The sequence below is a fragment of the Cricetulus griseus genome, chromosome 2 (genome assembly GCF_003668045.3).
Source record: "Cricetulus griseus strain 17A/GY chromosome 2, alternate assembly CriGri-PICRH-1.0, whole genome shotgun sequence".
Lineage (NCBI taxonomy): Eukaryota > Metazoa > Chordata > Mammalia > Rodentia > Cricetidae > Cricetulus > Cricetulus griseus.
Window position 1 is genome coordinate 129,691,743 of NC_048595.1, and position 13,166 is coordinate 129,704,908.

General features: G+C 36.9%; 1 long non-coding RNA gene across 2 annotated transcripts in view; it reads right to left on the reverse strand.

Annotated features, from left to right (window-relative positions):
• LOC113834421 overlaps positions 1 to 13,166 on the reverse strand; it is a 59,592-nt gene that overhangs the window by 16,956 nt on the left and 29,470 nt on the right. The window contains exon 1 of one of the 2 annotated variants that reach the window (XR_003482935.2): positions 3,746 to 4,652. The exons of the other annotated variant lie outside the window; for it this stretch is intronic. This is a non-coding gene — a long non-coding RNA (uncharacterized LOC113834421). Of the gene's footprint in view, positions 1 to 3,745; positions 4,653 to 13,166 lie in introns of those variants that run through there. 2 annotated transcript variants of the gene reach the window in all.

Below are 13,166 nucleotides of genomic sequence, written 5' to 3' on the forward strand. Positions count from 1 at the left end.
AATGGCAACTGAAGCAGTGGGTCATTTCAAACCCCTATTAAGTGTCAAGAGAACAATTAAATGTTTTTAAATGATGACAACTCTTTAGTACTAAAATATTGTGTAGAGTCTGTCATTGTGCAGATGACAAAAGCTCATTGCAAGCAACAATTATTCAGACACTAAAAGCTTATTTCACTTAATTCTATTTCTCAGTAGTCATTACTATAACTGTTTGCTTATCTATGGCTTCTCAGCAAATTACATTACCCATAAAATTAGTGGCTTAAATATATATATATACATATATATATATATGCTAATTGAAACCCAAATATGTGATGAATCCAAGGTGTTTCAGTGAGTGCTCACCTGTGCATGCAAATTTGATTTCATCTTTAGTAAGTAGTAAAGTTATATGCTTGCTAAAAAAAAATAAGTGACACACTGGAAGACAAATGTCACACAATTTCAATTTTATGTGTAACCTAGAAATGATGAACTTATGGGAACAGAGAGCAGAATTGTGGCTATTAGGCTTCAATGTGAGTCTTTTAACAATGGGGAGACGATTGGTTTAAGGATATAAAACTGCAGTTGGACAAGAGGCATGGACTCTCTGAAGTATTGAGGTCTACTGAGAGCATGATAAATATGGTTGATAACAATATGCTATATTTTGAAAGTTGTGAGGTAGTATACTTTAAGTGTTCTCAAAACCAAAAATGATGAATATGCGTGATATAACATGTTAATTGGTTTAATTTAGCCATGCCATTGTGAACATACTGTATTCTGTATCATAATTGTGCATGACATTTTTATGAGCTAAATAAATGAATGGAAAAAAATCATGTCTCATCATTTATAAGCAATTCACTTTATAGATTTCTTGTGTGGCTGCAGTGAGATGGTGGCTCAGTGGGATAACACTTCTACTAAAACATCTTCATCCAGATGACTGCACAAAAAGTAACTTGTCTGTAACTAGCAGAGTCTCTGACCTCCCTTTCCCTGCCCTCCCATCTTTCTTTACCCATCTCTTTCCATTGCTGTTTTTCCTCCCTCATTTCCCTTTTCCTCCTTTCTTTCTGCCAAGCAAGGCAATTGAGAACCATCACAACATCACAATCTCTGATGGATGAATTTCTTATGTAGTAGATGGCTTTCCCCAAAATGTGATAGACATACTCTTATGACCTACCTCAGAAGTTGTGTAGTATCACACTAGCTTGGGCACACATGGCAAGTGTATATATTACAAGGGGGAGGGCTCCAAAGGGTGTGAGTTCATTGAGAAGCCATCTGTGGAGACCAGTCACCACAGTGACAATTATATTGATGAAAGTTTTTACTATCAGTAGTAATAGTGCAACTAATAATTATTATTCTATCTCTTCAAAAAGGGTCAAGTAGTGTAGAAAAAATCAAAACTGTCTAAAGGTTTTGCATTTTGGGAACAAGAAGCTGGAAGGAAAACTGAAAACAATGGATTCTGAAGCTTGAATATGCTGAATTTGCTACTGATTTCTATTGTCACCTTAGGTGACAAGGTTCTAAATCCATAACCCTGAAATTGGTATCATAATGTAATGATAGTACTACCTTTAGATGCAAAGAAATATCAACAGCTCTTCCCAGAAGGGGAAAACCCAGTACACTGTATTTGAAATGCTTGAAAATTCAGAATAGTTAATGTTGGGGTTTTTTTTTCAAAAGAATATGAAAGGGCTTTGCTCTAATTCTGTGGGGAAGGATGTTTAAAAAAATATGTTGGATTAATTGGATGTCTAAACAACACAATGAGATTTTTCTATCTCACAACATAACAAAAATCTTGAGAGTACAGTTCTAAATGTGAAGGTTAAGTTAATTGGCACTTCCACCCCCAGTCACAGTGAATTAACTTATACCAGGACAGCATAGCCACTATAAACCACACTAGAAATAAAACAACAAAAATGTATTGATACATTTCAATTTTTACACAAAGCCAATACAAAGTTGTGACCCTTGAGAGAAGGCAACACATAAAAGAAACCATAAGATCTGCCCAGTACTCTGTCTGAGGTTGTTTTCTAGACTTTAGCTTAGAGACATGAAGTATAATCAGGATAAAAAGTATCTGAGGACAATAGGAATATTGGGTTATTGAAATGGTTGACATTTAAAGAGCAATCTATGCAAAGATTAAAACTACACAAAGTAGTCACTGAGGAAATGTACCAAGATCTCCTCTAGTCTTTGCATTGTTAAGTGATGATCTAAGAAGTGCTGAGGAGCTATGAAGTCCCTCTGTGGAGACCCTGGTAGTCTCCCAGAGTTAGAGTACACCGGAGAGAACTATGGCTTGGCAGTGAACTTCTCTACTACATACAGACATGGTCTTGCCTAAACTGGGCTTCAAAATAGCCCGAAGGCAACAAGCACAGTGGCACATTTCTGTACTCCAAGCTACTTGCATGGCTAAGGCAGTGGGGGGGCGGGGCGTCCTTTGAATTCCAAATACACCTGAACAACAGAGCAAGACACTGAACCTGGGAAAAATAATAATGCATAGATAAAGCTTGAGAAGAACTGGACACCACATTTCCAGATAAAAACTCTAAATTGTCTGAGGAAAATATTTTGGTCAAAGATTCTAATCAAAAGGACTATAATTAATGTTTAAATGTAGACCATCAACAAAGAATGAAGCTATTTTCAAAGCATTAAAGGCTAATACTCAAACAAAAATCACAATGCATTAAATTAGGCATGTGCTAGAAGGACACAAGACTGAACTGGGGACAGAAGAAAATCTTACTAAACGGCAATGAGTGTCATTATCTACACTGGAAGAAATATGCAATGCAGAAGTCAAAAAAAGCTCACATACTGGAAGAATGAATGTCATAGAAGTGACCAACCTTCCAGAGCAGTTTTCAGTCTACAGATTACAATGTAATCTCAATCAAAATCCCACTGCCACTCTTCACAGAAATGCAGATTCTTAAATTCACAAAGAAGCACAAACACTCCAGATAACCAAAGCAATCATTAGCCAGAAGAGTAACAGTGGAGGCTTTGCCAAACTTATCTCCAGTTATACTACAGAGACACAGTGATAAAAACAACATGGTCCTGGAACACAAACAGACACACAGATCAGTGCATAGAAGCAATAGTTTACTCACTTTCTGTTGTTATTAGTTTATTTTAGTTACAGCCATGAATAAATGTAAAATTAATTAAAGTTCTATTTGAAAAATACTAGTATTCAAACTTTAAAATGGAGAATTTGTGAATATAACAGTAAAATTAATTTTAGAAGAACTGACAAATTAACTTAGGTAATATTTAAAGAAAATATAATACAGAGTTGGTTTGCTGGCTCCAAACTTTGAGAGAACCATTTTGTTGTTGCTAGTTTTGCATTTATTTTTTGCTTTTCTCTTGAAAATAGATTCTTTTCTCACATGATATATCCTGATTGCAGTTTCCCCTCCTCCTCCTCCTCCTCCTCCTCCTCCTTCCTTCCCGTCTTCCCACCCTACCCCTCTGTGTCCACTCCCTTTCAGTCTCTCATTAGAACATATCCAAACATGACAAAATGAAATATAATAAGACGAAACAAAAACATTATTTTGAGGCTGGACAGGTCAAACCAACAAAAGAAACAGAGCCTCAAGAGAAGGCACAAGAATCAGAGATCCACTAGTTTACCCACTCAGAAATCCCATAAAAATATTAAACTGAAAGTCGTAACATACACGCCGCCGAGTACCTGGTGCAGACCCTGTGGGCCCTGTGCTTGCTGATTCAGTCTAAGTGAGTTCTTACGAACTTTACTCCATCCCTTCTGGCTCTTACACTCTTCCTGCCTCCTCTTCAGCAAGGTTCCTTGAGCTCTGAGGGGAGGGATTTGATAAAAACATCCCATTTAGAGTTATGTGTTCCAAGGTCTCTCACTTTCTGTGTAACGTCTGACTTCTGTTCCATAGGAGCATTTCCTAAAAACATGCATCTTTCTACCATAGAATTGAATCTCAATTTACTCATCCAAAAAAAAAAAAAGACAGACTAGAGAAAGTACTCAGAAGAGGGCTAGAGATTTGGTCAGTGACGGAGTTTGGTCTGCATCCCTGCGGCCCCGGGTTCTACCCTCAGCAAACAAGGAAAAGCAAAATCCTTCAGGAAGGCAAAGCATAAAACCTGCATGTGAGAAAATGCTTAATTGCTACCAAGGTATAAGCATGTAGAGGGAAAAATTGATAAGAATTTTTACCAACAGGAAAATGTATTCTTTCATCCATCTGACTTGAATACAGTAAACCTACCTTTTATGTGTTATTCATTTTCAAATGGCAAAACATCCATCCTGAGATTGCAGGAATCGAATAGGGGTCATCTTTTTTAAAACTTACATGGAAATGTGATTGCTTTTGTAATGCTGCTGGGAAATGGTGTTTTAAGAAGCGATTGGGTAGTTGAGAGGATTAATGCCCTCTTGAGAGTGAATTTTTCTTCATTTCCATCCAGTGTTGTGTAATTTTACATGCCTTCTCCTGTTGTACTTCCTGCCATGAGTTGAAATAACATAAGACTCTCACTGGGAGCCAAGATAACAACACAATGATCCAAGAACCATGAACCGAAATAAAACTCACTACTTTTTCTTCCCTTTTTTAAGTGTGTGGGAGTATGTTCATGATATATATATATATATATATATATATATATAATATATATATATTTTTCCCTGTGTGCAAGTACACATGTATATGTGTACATGTCTTGCATACATGCTCTGGGTGTACCCTGTCTCCACCTTCTGAGACTAGAGTGGTTACTGTTCCTACTCAGCATTTATGAGGCTCACTCTTGTAAATCATCCATTCTCAAGTATTCTTTCAGGCAATAGGAAAGAATATAGGATCTATCCCAAGCCTATAAAACACATTTGTCACACTGTTATTTACACAGTTAATAGTTTTTCTTTTGCAAAATCATGCTTTCACCTGCAAAATATTGCTGATCATGTGTCATCTTCAGCGTTGTCATTTGCTTCCATGCTTTCCCAGCTTTACAAATTTTCCACCTGCCCATCTTCTTGAAACTCTACCTTCATTGCTCCCATTTGCTCTCACCACCTAAGTCCTGTTAGTTTACTTAGAACCACAGTTAGAGAACAGCTCTAAGTGTTAGGGTCTGGGAAGGTCAGTGTCATACAGACTTAAGCAAACAGATCAGGCTAATTTCTAGACTGCTGTGATTAACCCTCACCAAAAATACATTGATTGCTTAAATTAATTTTTTTTATAAAGGCTTCACTTCATTGCTTATTAAAGTCTGACTATGGCACATTTATCTACCTTCAAAATAAATAAACACCTTTATTATTATTATCCTCGTTGTGATCATAAATATCCAAGTCAGCACCATGCATCATTAAACTCCCTCTTTTCCTTAAATGTAGAGAAGCTGAAACAACTTAGATGCTAAATCAGTTATAAGTGTTCACAAGAAGAGAGAAAAGTAGAAATACAGTGAAAAGTATGTGCCTACCCAGGAACTTTGTATCACACAAAAGGCTGTATTTTCACATTTGAAATTGAAATTTTTAACAGCATAAAACAATATATTACTGACAAACCTAATTAAATTATACACGTTTTCTTTGTATAGACAAAGAAATTTAACCACAAGATCAAAAGAAGAGGGGGAAAAGAACCAATCAAACTATTATAGTGGCCAACTCATGCTGATTCTTAGAAAATACACTTTTAAGCATAGTGAATTAAGTGGGAAAAACATGAAGCTATATTGTGACTAAAATCAAATTTAAAATATTTACAAGCCACAACTATACTAATAGCCTTCTGATGCTCATAATGCCCTAGGAATGCAGAGTCTGTCCACCACAGACAGGGACCTGCTCCCTATTAAATGCAACCCCTGTAAGGGAATGAATTCTGCCTTGATTTTAATTTGCTGGCAATTGCATATTCAGGAATCCTCTACTCAGCTTCCCAAGAAACTGACAATGCACACATTGTTTATTGGACTTAATTTCACTATCGTCTAACCTATCAAGCAGCTGCCAAGATAGCAATGCCCAAATTACAGAGAGTAGAAGGTGAGTGTTTCTGAGTTATCGCAAGCATCAGCTGAGGCTCTAGTTACAGGATCTGTTCTATCTTGCTGATACAGTACAAAGCTTCAGTATACAATATCTCCAGTACAGTCTGTGGGAGGGATGAGCAGAAGCATTCTCCCAGGTAGGGCATAGCCTTCTGTCTACCTAAGGCTTGCATGAAGTGCTCTGTAAGTGCTTTTTTTTTGAGTGGTTATATCTGCATCTTTTAAAATCAAACTCAGTAGGTCTCTGGAATTCAGTATAACATTAACCTTTTATGAGAATTAGAAGAACTAGGGGGGTTGTCTATCTTAGTAGTGACTAGATTGTTGCAATCAAATCTATTCTGAAACTCCACAGTGTCAATTGACTACTTACACTTCAAGCAAGACAATGAAGGAGACAACAAATGACAATGACATTTACCACCATGTTCATGTTTACTGATAGGTTTAATACTACAATGAGAGTCTATCTCTGGTCTCTTTTTTATTTAGTGGAATTGAGAATCTTGGTGAAATCAAGACTTCAGATTTGGTCTTGAGCTTCATTTTTTGTTTCATCTGTTTCTCTCTGTGTTAGTCAACGTTTCGTTGCTGTAAAGAAATTCCTAACATAGGCAACTTAGGAAGAGAAAACTTATTTAGCTTGTAACTTTGTACACTGAAGGCCAAATGTCATAGCTCAGGCTTGTCAAGGGCTGCCCTTTGGCTGCATTGCCATATGGTGAAGACAGCAGGCAGAGGGTACAAGAGCAATCAAGTGATCACATCTTCACTTATGAGCATGGAGGATGAGATGAGCCAAGATTCCTCCTGTATTAATTATCTTCTCAAGGGAATTCAAAGAATTACATCAGGACTGCACACAGGACCACTTCCCTCTCTTTTTTTCAGTCTTCTAATGTTGTTATAAATTTTCCTTATTCTTGAGAACTACCCCCATTTCTCCCTCTAACTCCCTCTGTGTTGTTCCCCCAGTGTTGACAACCCACTAAGTCCAACTACTGATGCCTTTGTGTGCAAGGATATGGAGCCATCCACTAGAGCAGGGGAACATACCAATGTAGATCCCACTTCTTAGAGTCCCGTAGCACATCCCAATACCACCACCCTAGACACCAAACTATGGTCACCTGAACCTTCATGAAATACAAAATTGACTCAGAGCCAACCATAATAGTTGCCTTATTTAACTTTTTATTTATGGATGTATCCGGTGTTTCATTATTGCATTCATGGCCATAAGACTCCAGCCTTTCACACATTTGGTTTTATGTTATTTTTAAATTATTCCATAACATCTGATTTGGTTTTATCCCTATAAGCAATTCTCTAATAAAATAATGTGTGGTTTCATTCCTCATCTTCTTGCTTTGAGTAAGCATATTTCCCATTTGTCCAAAATTTATCTCTGAGAAAAATCAAAATAGAAAGTCTACCTTACTCAAAGAAAATAATATGATGGGAGTGTGTTGTCATGGGCAGCATGATACTTGCTTTTCTTTCTTTGTGACCCTGAAGATGCAAGAAACAGAACTGCAGTCTTGTCAGGAACATTAACACTTTTGATGAAAGGAAAGGGTTACCTATTTAGTATGTTGACTGTTAAACAATTGTTAACAATAAATGAAGAAACAAAATAAAGTTTTGCAGTTATGTAATACAAGAAGACCTTATCAAAACCGTTGCTATGATGGAATATCATTGCATGGTCACATTTACCAACTTCATCTTCAATTAGGTCAAAGATTATTATTATTTTGTATGACAATTAACTTTAATAAACCTTTACTAAGATAAAACTATAATATACATTTATATGTTATTTTTTAAGGAACTTGCCATTGTAAGCTATACCTTAGACACTATTTCATTGTGTGTAAAAATCATCCTTGGAGAATATTAAAGATTACTCATCATATAATTAATGTATGTTGATTCATTCCCTTTCATTTGGCTTTCCAAGGGAAGAATGTATCACAGGGCTCTGTGAGTCCACCATGACACCCTGTACTCTGCTACACATCACCTTCCCTAAGTCTGCTTCAGCAGAGAGCTGCCTGAATCCTGATGCTTATTTACTCCTTGTTAAATATTGATTTTGAAGCTAACATAAAATCTAATGGGCTTTGTTGTAATATGTGTATGTGTCTTTATTTTTTGTTCTTTCATGATTATCTCTTTCTGTGATACTGGTTCATCTTCTCTAACCCTGTTCTTCCAACATTTTCTATTGCATTCTATGACATTACAACTTAACTGTGTGTCCAAGCTAGAAATCATAAAATTATTTTAATTCCTCTTCCTCCATATTTGGAACATTTCTAGCATGGGATGTCCACTCAGCCTTAGAATCAACCATCTTCATGTGTCATCTTCATCACTGAGTAGTTAATGGTCAGGTGACTATTAATACGTGACTATTAATAATAAGAAATAAGTGACTATTAATTGGAGGTTGAGTACCTGTAATTGCAACACTTGAGTACTTGGAAGTCTAAGATGAAAAGATTAAGGGTTTGAGGCCAACATGGGCTATACAGTAAGTTCTTGGCCCACCTAGGCTAAAGTAAGCAAAAGTGAGATGCTGACTAAATATGTTAGAGACTGAGTAAATGTGTATTCCCTATCTCATGCCTGTTATCCCCACATTCAGAAGGCTGAGGAAAGAGGACAGTGTGTTGAAGGCCAACTTGAACTGCATAGCATGTTTCAAACAAACCTATGATGAATAGCAAAACTTTATCTTAAAAGAGAAAACCCCAAAAAGAAATGAAGGAACATGTCTTTGTTTCCTCCTCTTTCACACTGATGCCTAAGTTAGCAATATAAAATCATTTTCCTATAGAATATTAGGTAATCCCCTATGTTCTCCAGGGTAAAGATACCATTCAGAGCATCTATTACACAAAGGCATCAACATGTGTCCATATACTTATGTAAGAAAGATGGAATCCTTTACCTTCAAGGATATCTAATAAGGAAAAAAAAATGGTCTACCACAACAGTGTAACAAATGCTATACTGTCATTAAAATATGTAATGGAGTAGTGATAACACAGTGTGCAAAAGGCAGAATGACCAATTACATAGTGACACTGAATAGGTATTTTTTGAATAGGTATTGTAGAATAGATACAGTTTTTCCAGGTAAACAAATGAGAGAAAACTTCTGAGCCCAAGAAAATATGTGCAAGCTTTGATGCCTGAGTAAGAAATATTTCTATAGAAACCTTAAGTTACTGAACATTCACAACAGACATATGAAAGTATTATTCTCACACTTAGCACAGACTTATTTCTCAATAAACATTTTTGGGCAAATGATTATGTTTCTCATTTACATCTAAAGTGTTGTGACGTTGGAGAGTATGGAAATAGTTGTGAAATGATATAATAATAATATAAAATAACTTACATAGGCATATTCAAGTGATTCTGATTAGAAGTAGAAATCTCAGAAGTTCTCATACCCTCATGTAAACATGGTAACCATGGTAGTATCTCATTGAATAGTAGAAGTTTGTCTTTAAGAAGGGAAATCCCTTGATTAATCAATACAAGAATGTCTAGGTCTAGGAATATGTGACTGTAGCCTCGGAAAAGTTGAACCAGGGTCCCAGGACCATCACCAATGTGGAGGATAACACAATACTCTTTGACAGAATAAGCAGTGATTCGTAACTGGAAGTATGTTCTGGAGGCCCTAATTTTGGAGCAGAAAAAGGCCCTCCTTTGAATAAAAACAGTATTCTATCAGAATTCAGCTCTGGGCTGAGATGTACCTACTCTGAGATAGGATCTACAACACCATGTTGAATCTCTGCTTGCTCATGTGATGCTCTTAGTCAATGCTACATAAAGCACACTTTAAGCTAAAGACAGAGCTCAGTTGGTAAAGTGTTTACCACACATGAAGACCTGAGATCTATCCCAATAATGCACTCCTTTCATCCAGTGCTGGGGAGGTAGAAATAGATCTCTGGGGGCTCCTTGGCCAGCCATTCTAGTCCATCCAGCAAACTCCAGGCCAAGTGGGGACCCTGTCTCAATAAACAATGTAGTTGGCTCTTGTAGGCTCACTTCTGACTGCTATAAACACACACACACACACACACACACACACACACACACACACACACACACACACAATGTGCTTATTACATATACTTATTGTACATAGTTTTTCTTATGTTAGTGGTAGTCTTTCTTTTGTATTGGACAAAAGAGGGGAATTGTGGTGATATATTGTTTATGATTTAATAAAGATATTGGAGATCAAAATTCAAAGCTAGACACAGCCATGGAGCCAGGCAACGGCAATACACACCTTTAATTCTACCAGCCACACTAGTTAGCTATAGAAGTTGGGCAGTGGTAGCACACACTTTTAATTCCAGGACTTAGGAGACAAAAGGCAGATGGATCTCTGTGAGTTCAAGGCCACCCAGGGTTACATTGGAGTGAATCAGTCTAAAAGATAAACAAGTCACTCAAAGGATATCTCATCACTTGGAATCCTACATCTTTTTTTTCATTTTATTTAAATTAGAAACAAGATTGTTATACATGTCAATCTCAGTTCCCTCTCCCTCCCCTCCTCCCCTGCCCCCCACTAACTCCCTGTCCCATCCCCTTTCTGCTCCCCAGGGAGGGTGAGGCCTTCCATGGGGATCTTCAGAATCTGTCATATCCTTTGGAGCAGGGCCTAGGCCCTCCCCCATGTATCTAGGCTGAGAGGTATTCCTCTATGTGGAATGGGTTCCCAAAGTCCATTCGTATGTTAGGGATAAATACTGATCTACTGCCAGAGGCCCCATAGATTTCCGAGGCCTCCTCACTGACACCCACGTTCATGGGGCCTGGATGGATGGATGGATGGATGGATGGATGGATGGATAGATAGATAGATAGATAGATAGATAGATAGATAGATAGATAGATAGATAGATAGATAGATAGATAGATTCATACACACACACAATAAATAAAAATTAGAGAACATTTTATTACTTTTTGAATTTCCAGGAATCCTAGCAGCCTGCCTGTGGTATTCCAAGAAAATAAATTCATTTTCATTTTTGGAAATCTTTATGAAGTGTCTAAGAACTATTCTGGAAGCTATATCCAGCAATTGCAGTTAACAGTTACCAGTTTAACTACCATGTTGTGACAAAATACTAACATTCATCAAATATCGTATTTATTTGTCAACACTTCCCCCTCTTTGCTGCTAGAAAAACACCAATTCTTGTCAGAAAAATTAATTCAGAAAATGCTATTCATGATCATCTGGTTTCTCTGACACTAAGTGTAAATGCACATCCCCATTATAGATGGTACCACTACAAAGTATGAAGGATCCATTAACCCAGATACAGAGTTCTGTTGGGGATGATCACATGACAGAGGAGGCAGTAAGAAATAAACAGCTGTGTGCAAGATCACTAAGATATGTCAACAACACAACCCAGTGTAGCCTGGTTACTACATACTACTCAGTTATTGGGTTTCAGCTCTGCTATTCTTAAACTATTATCTCAAAAGACACTTATTGAGTAACTACATTCTACTTAGTATATCAAATAAATCATTTAGAGCAGGTGCTCTGAAGGAATTTATGACAAAATTAGGAAAATCATACTTGTCACTAGTAATGACCATGAAGTACAATAAACTTTGGTAAATATAATAGACACCCCCATGGCACTCTTAAGAACATTGCTGTTCATACACAAAGTTTTCTATATGAAAGATTGGAATGTTTACCTTAGCTAGGAACAAAGGATTTATTTACATTTATGTATCATTGCTTCCAGTTACTTAAAATGTGCAGCATCATAGAAAAGAACACCCACAATTTAAGCAATTCTAAGGTAAAGTGAACGAAGAAGTAAGCAGTCAAACCCAGCCAACGGCTGCTGTCATGGCAAATACAGTAATCAGGCCATGCCCATCCAGAGAAGTCAAGTAGCATCAGCTTCTGGTCCTTATTTTAAAGACATTTAGAGGGCAAAGCCAAACTCCTTCTTGTCATTTTTCTCAAGCAAAACACTGAGGCAAGAGTTTCTAATGCAATTCATCACTTGGGAAAGTAAATAAGGAAGTAAGAAAACTGAGAGAGGAAAGAAATCAACTACTCAATATATACACAGTAATAAAAATCAAACCATCAATCAAAAATACTTCATCACTTTTTAAGCTTTCAGGAAAGCCTAGTGTATGACTTAGCAGCCTTACCATGGTGCTCCTACAGAATAAGGCTGTTGTCATGTCTAAAAACATTTATTAAAGGCTCTGACAACAAGTTTTAATTTCTATTAGATATGACTCAGATCATCATGCAAACATGAGTTACAGAGAAGAGCATGACTTACATTACACATTAGATAAACATATTAAAAAGCAGATATCAAGGCCTGGCGTTGGTGGCGCACGCCTTTAATCCCAGCACTTGGGAGGCAGAGGCAGGCGGATCTCTGTGAGTTCGAGGCCAGCCTGGTCTCCAGAGCAAGTGCAATGATAGACTCCAAAGCTACACAGAGAAACCCTGTCTCGAAAAAGCCAAAAAAAAAAAAATCAGATATTGTTCTTTCCCTTTTCTTTCACGCCAAGATGGCCTTGACTATTTATTTTATCTTGACCATGCAGTATAGAATGCAGTTTTAAATTCTTCATTGAAAATTTTTATTTAGTTTTGTTCATTCAGAGACATAAGTATATTTTATATGCTGACAGTCTTTGCATGATGTTTATATCATTAGGAACATGACTGGATAGGATTCTGGCATTCTGGAAGAACTATTTGGTATTTAGCAATATATCCCTACAGCTCAAAAAGTTCCACTAGAGATCCCCTGCCCATGTTATTTTTAACTGGAGAGCTTAGTTTTGTTAAAACAATGTCAAGTCATGTTTATGAACATTAAAAATCAAAGAGCATTCTCTTGAATTGTCCCAACATCAGTATTTGGAGTGTACAGTATTCCTGTAGCTGTCACTTCTAGAAGTCATTTCCATCAAGGAAATATAAACTAAAAACCTCTTTGTTGGGTTCATTTCTCAAA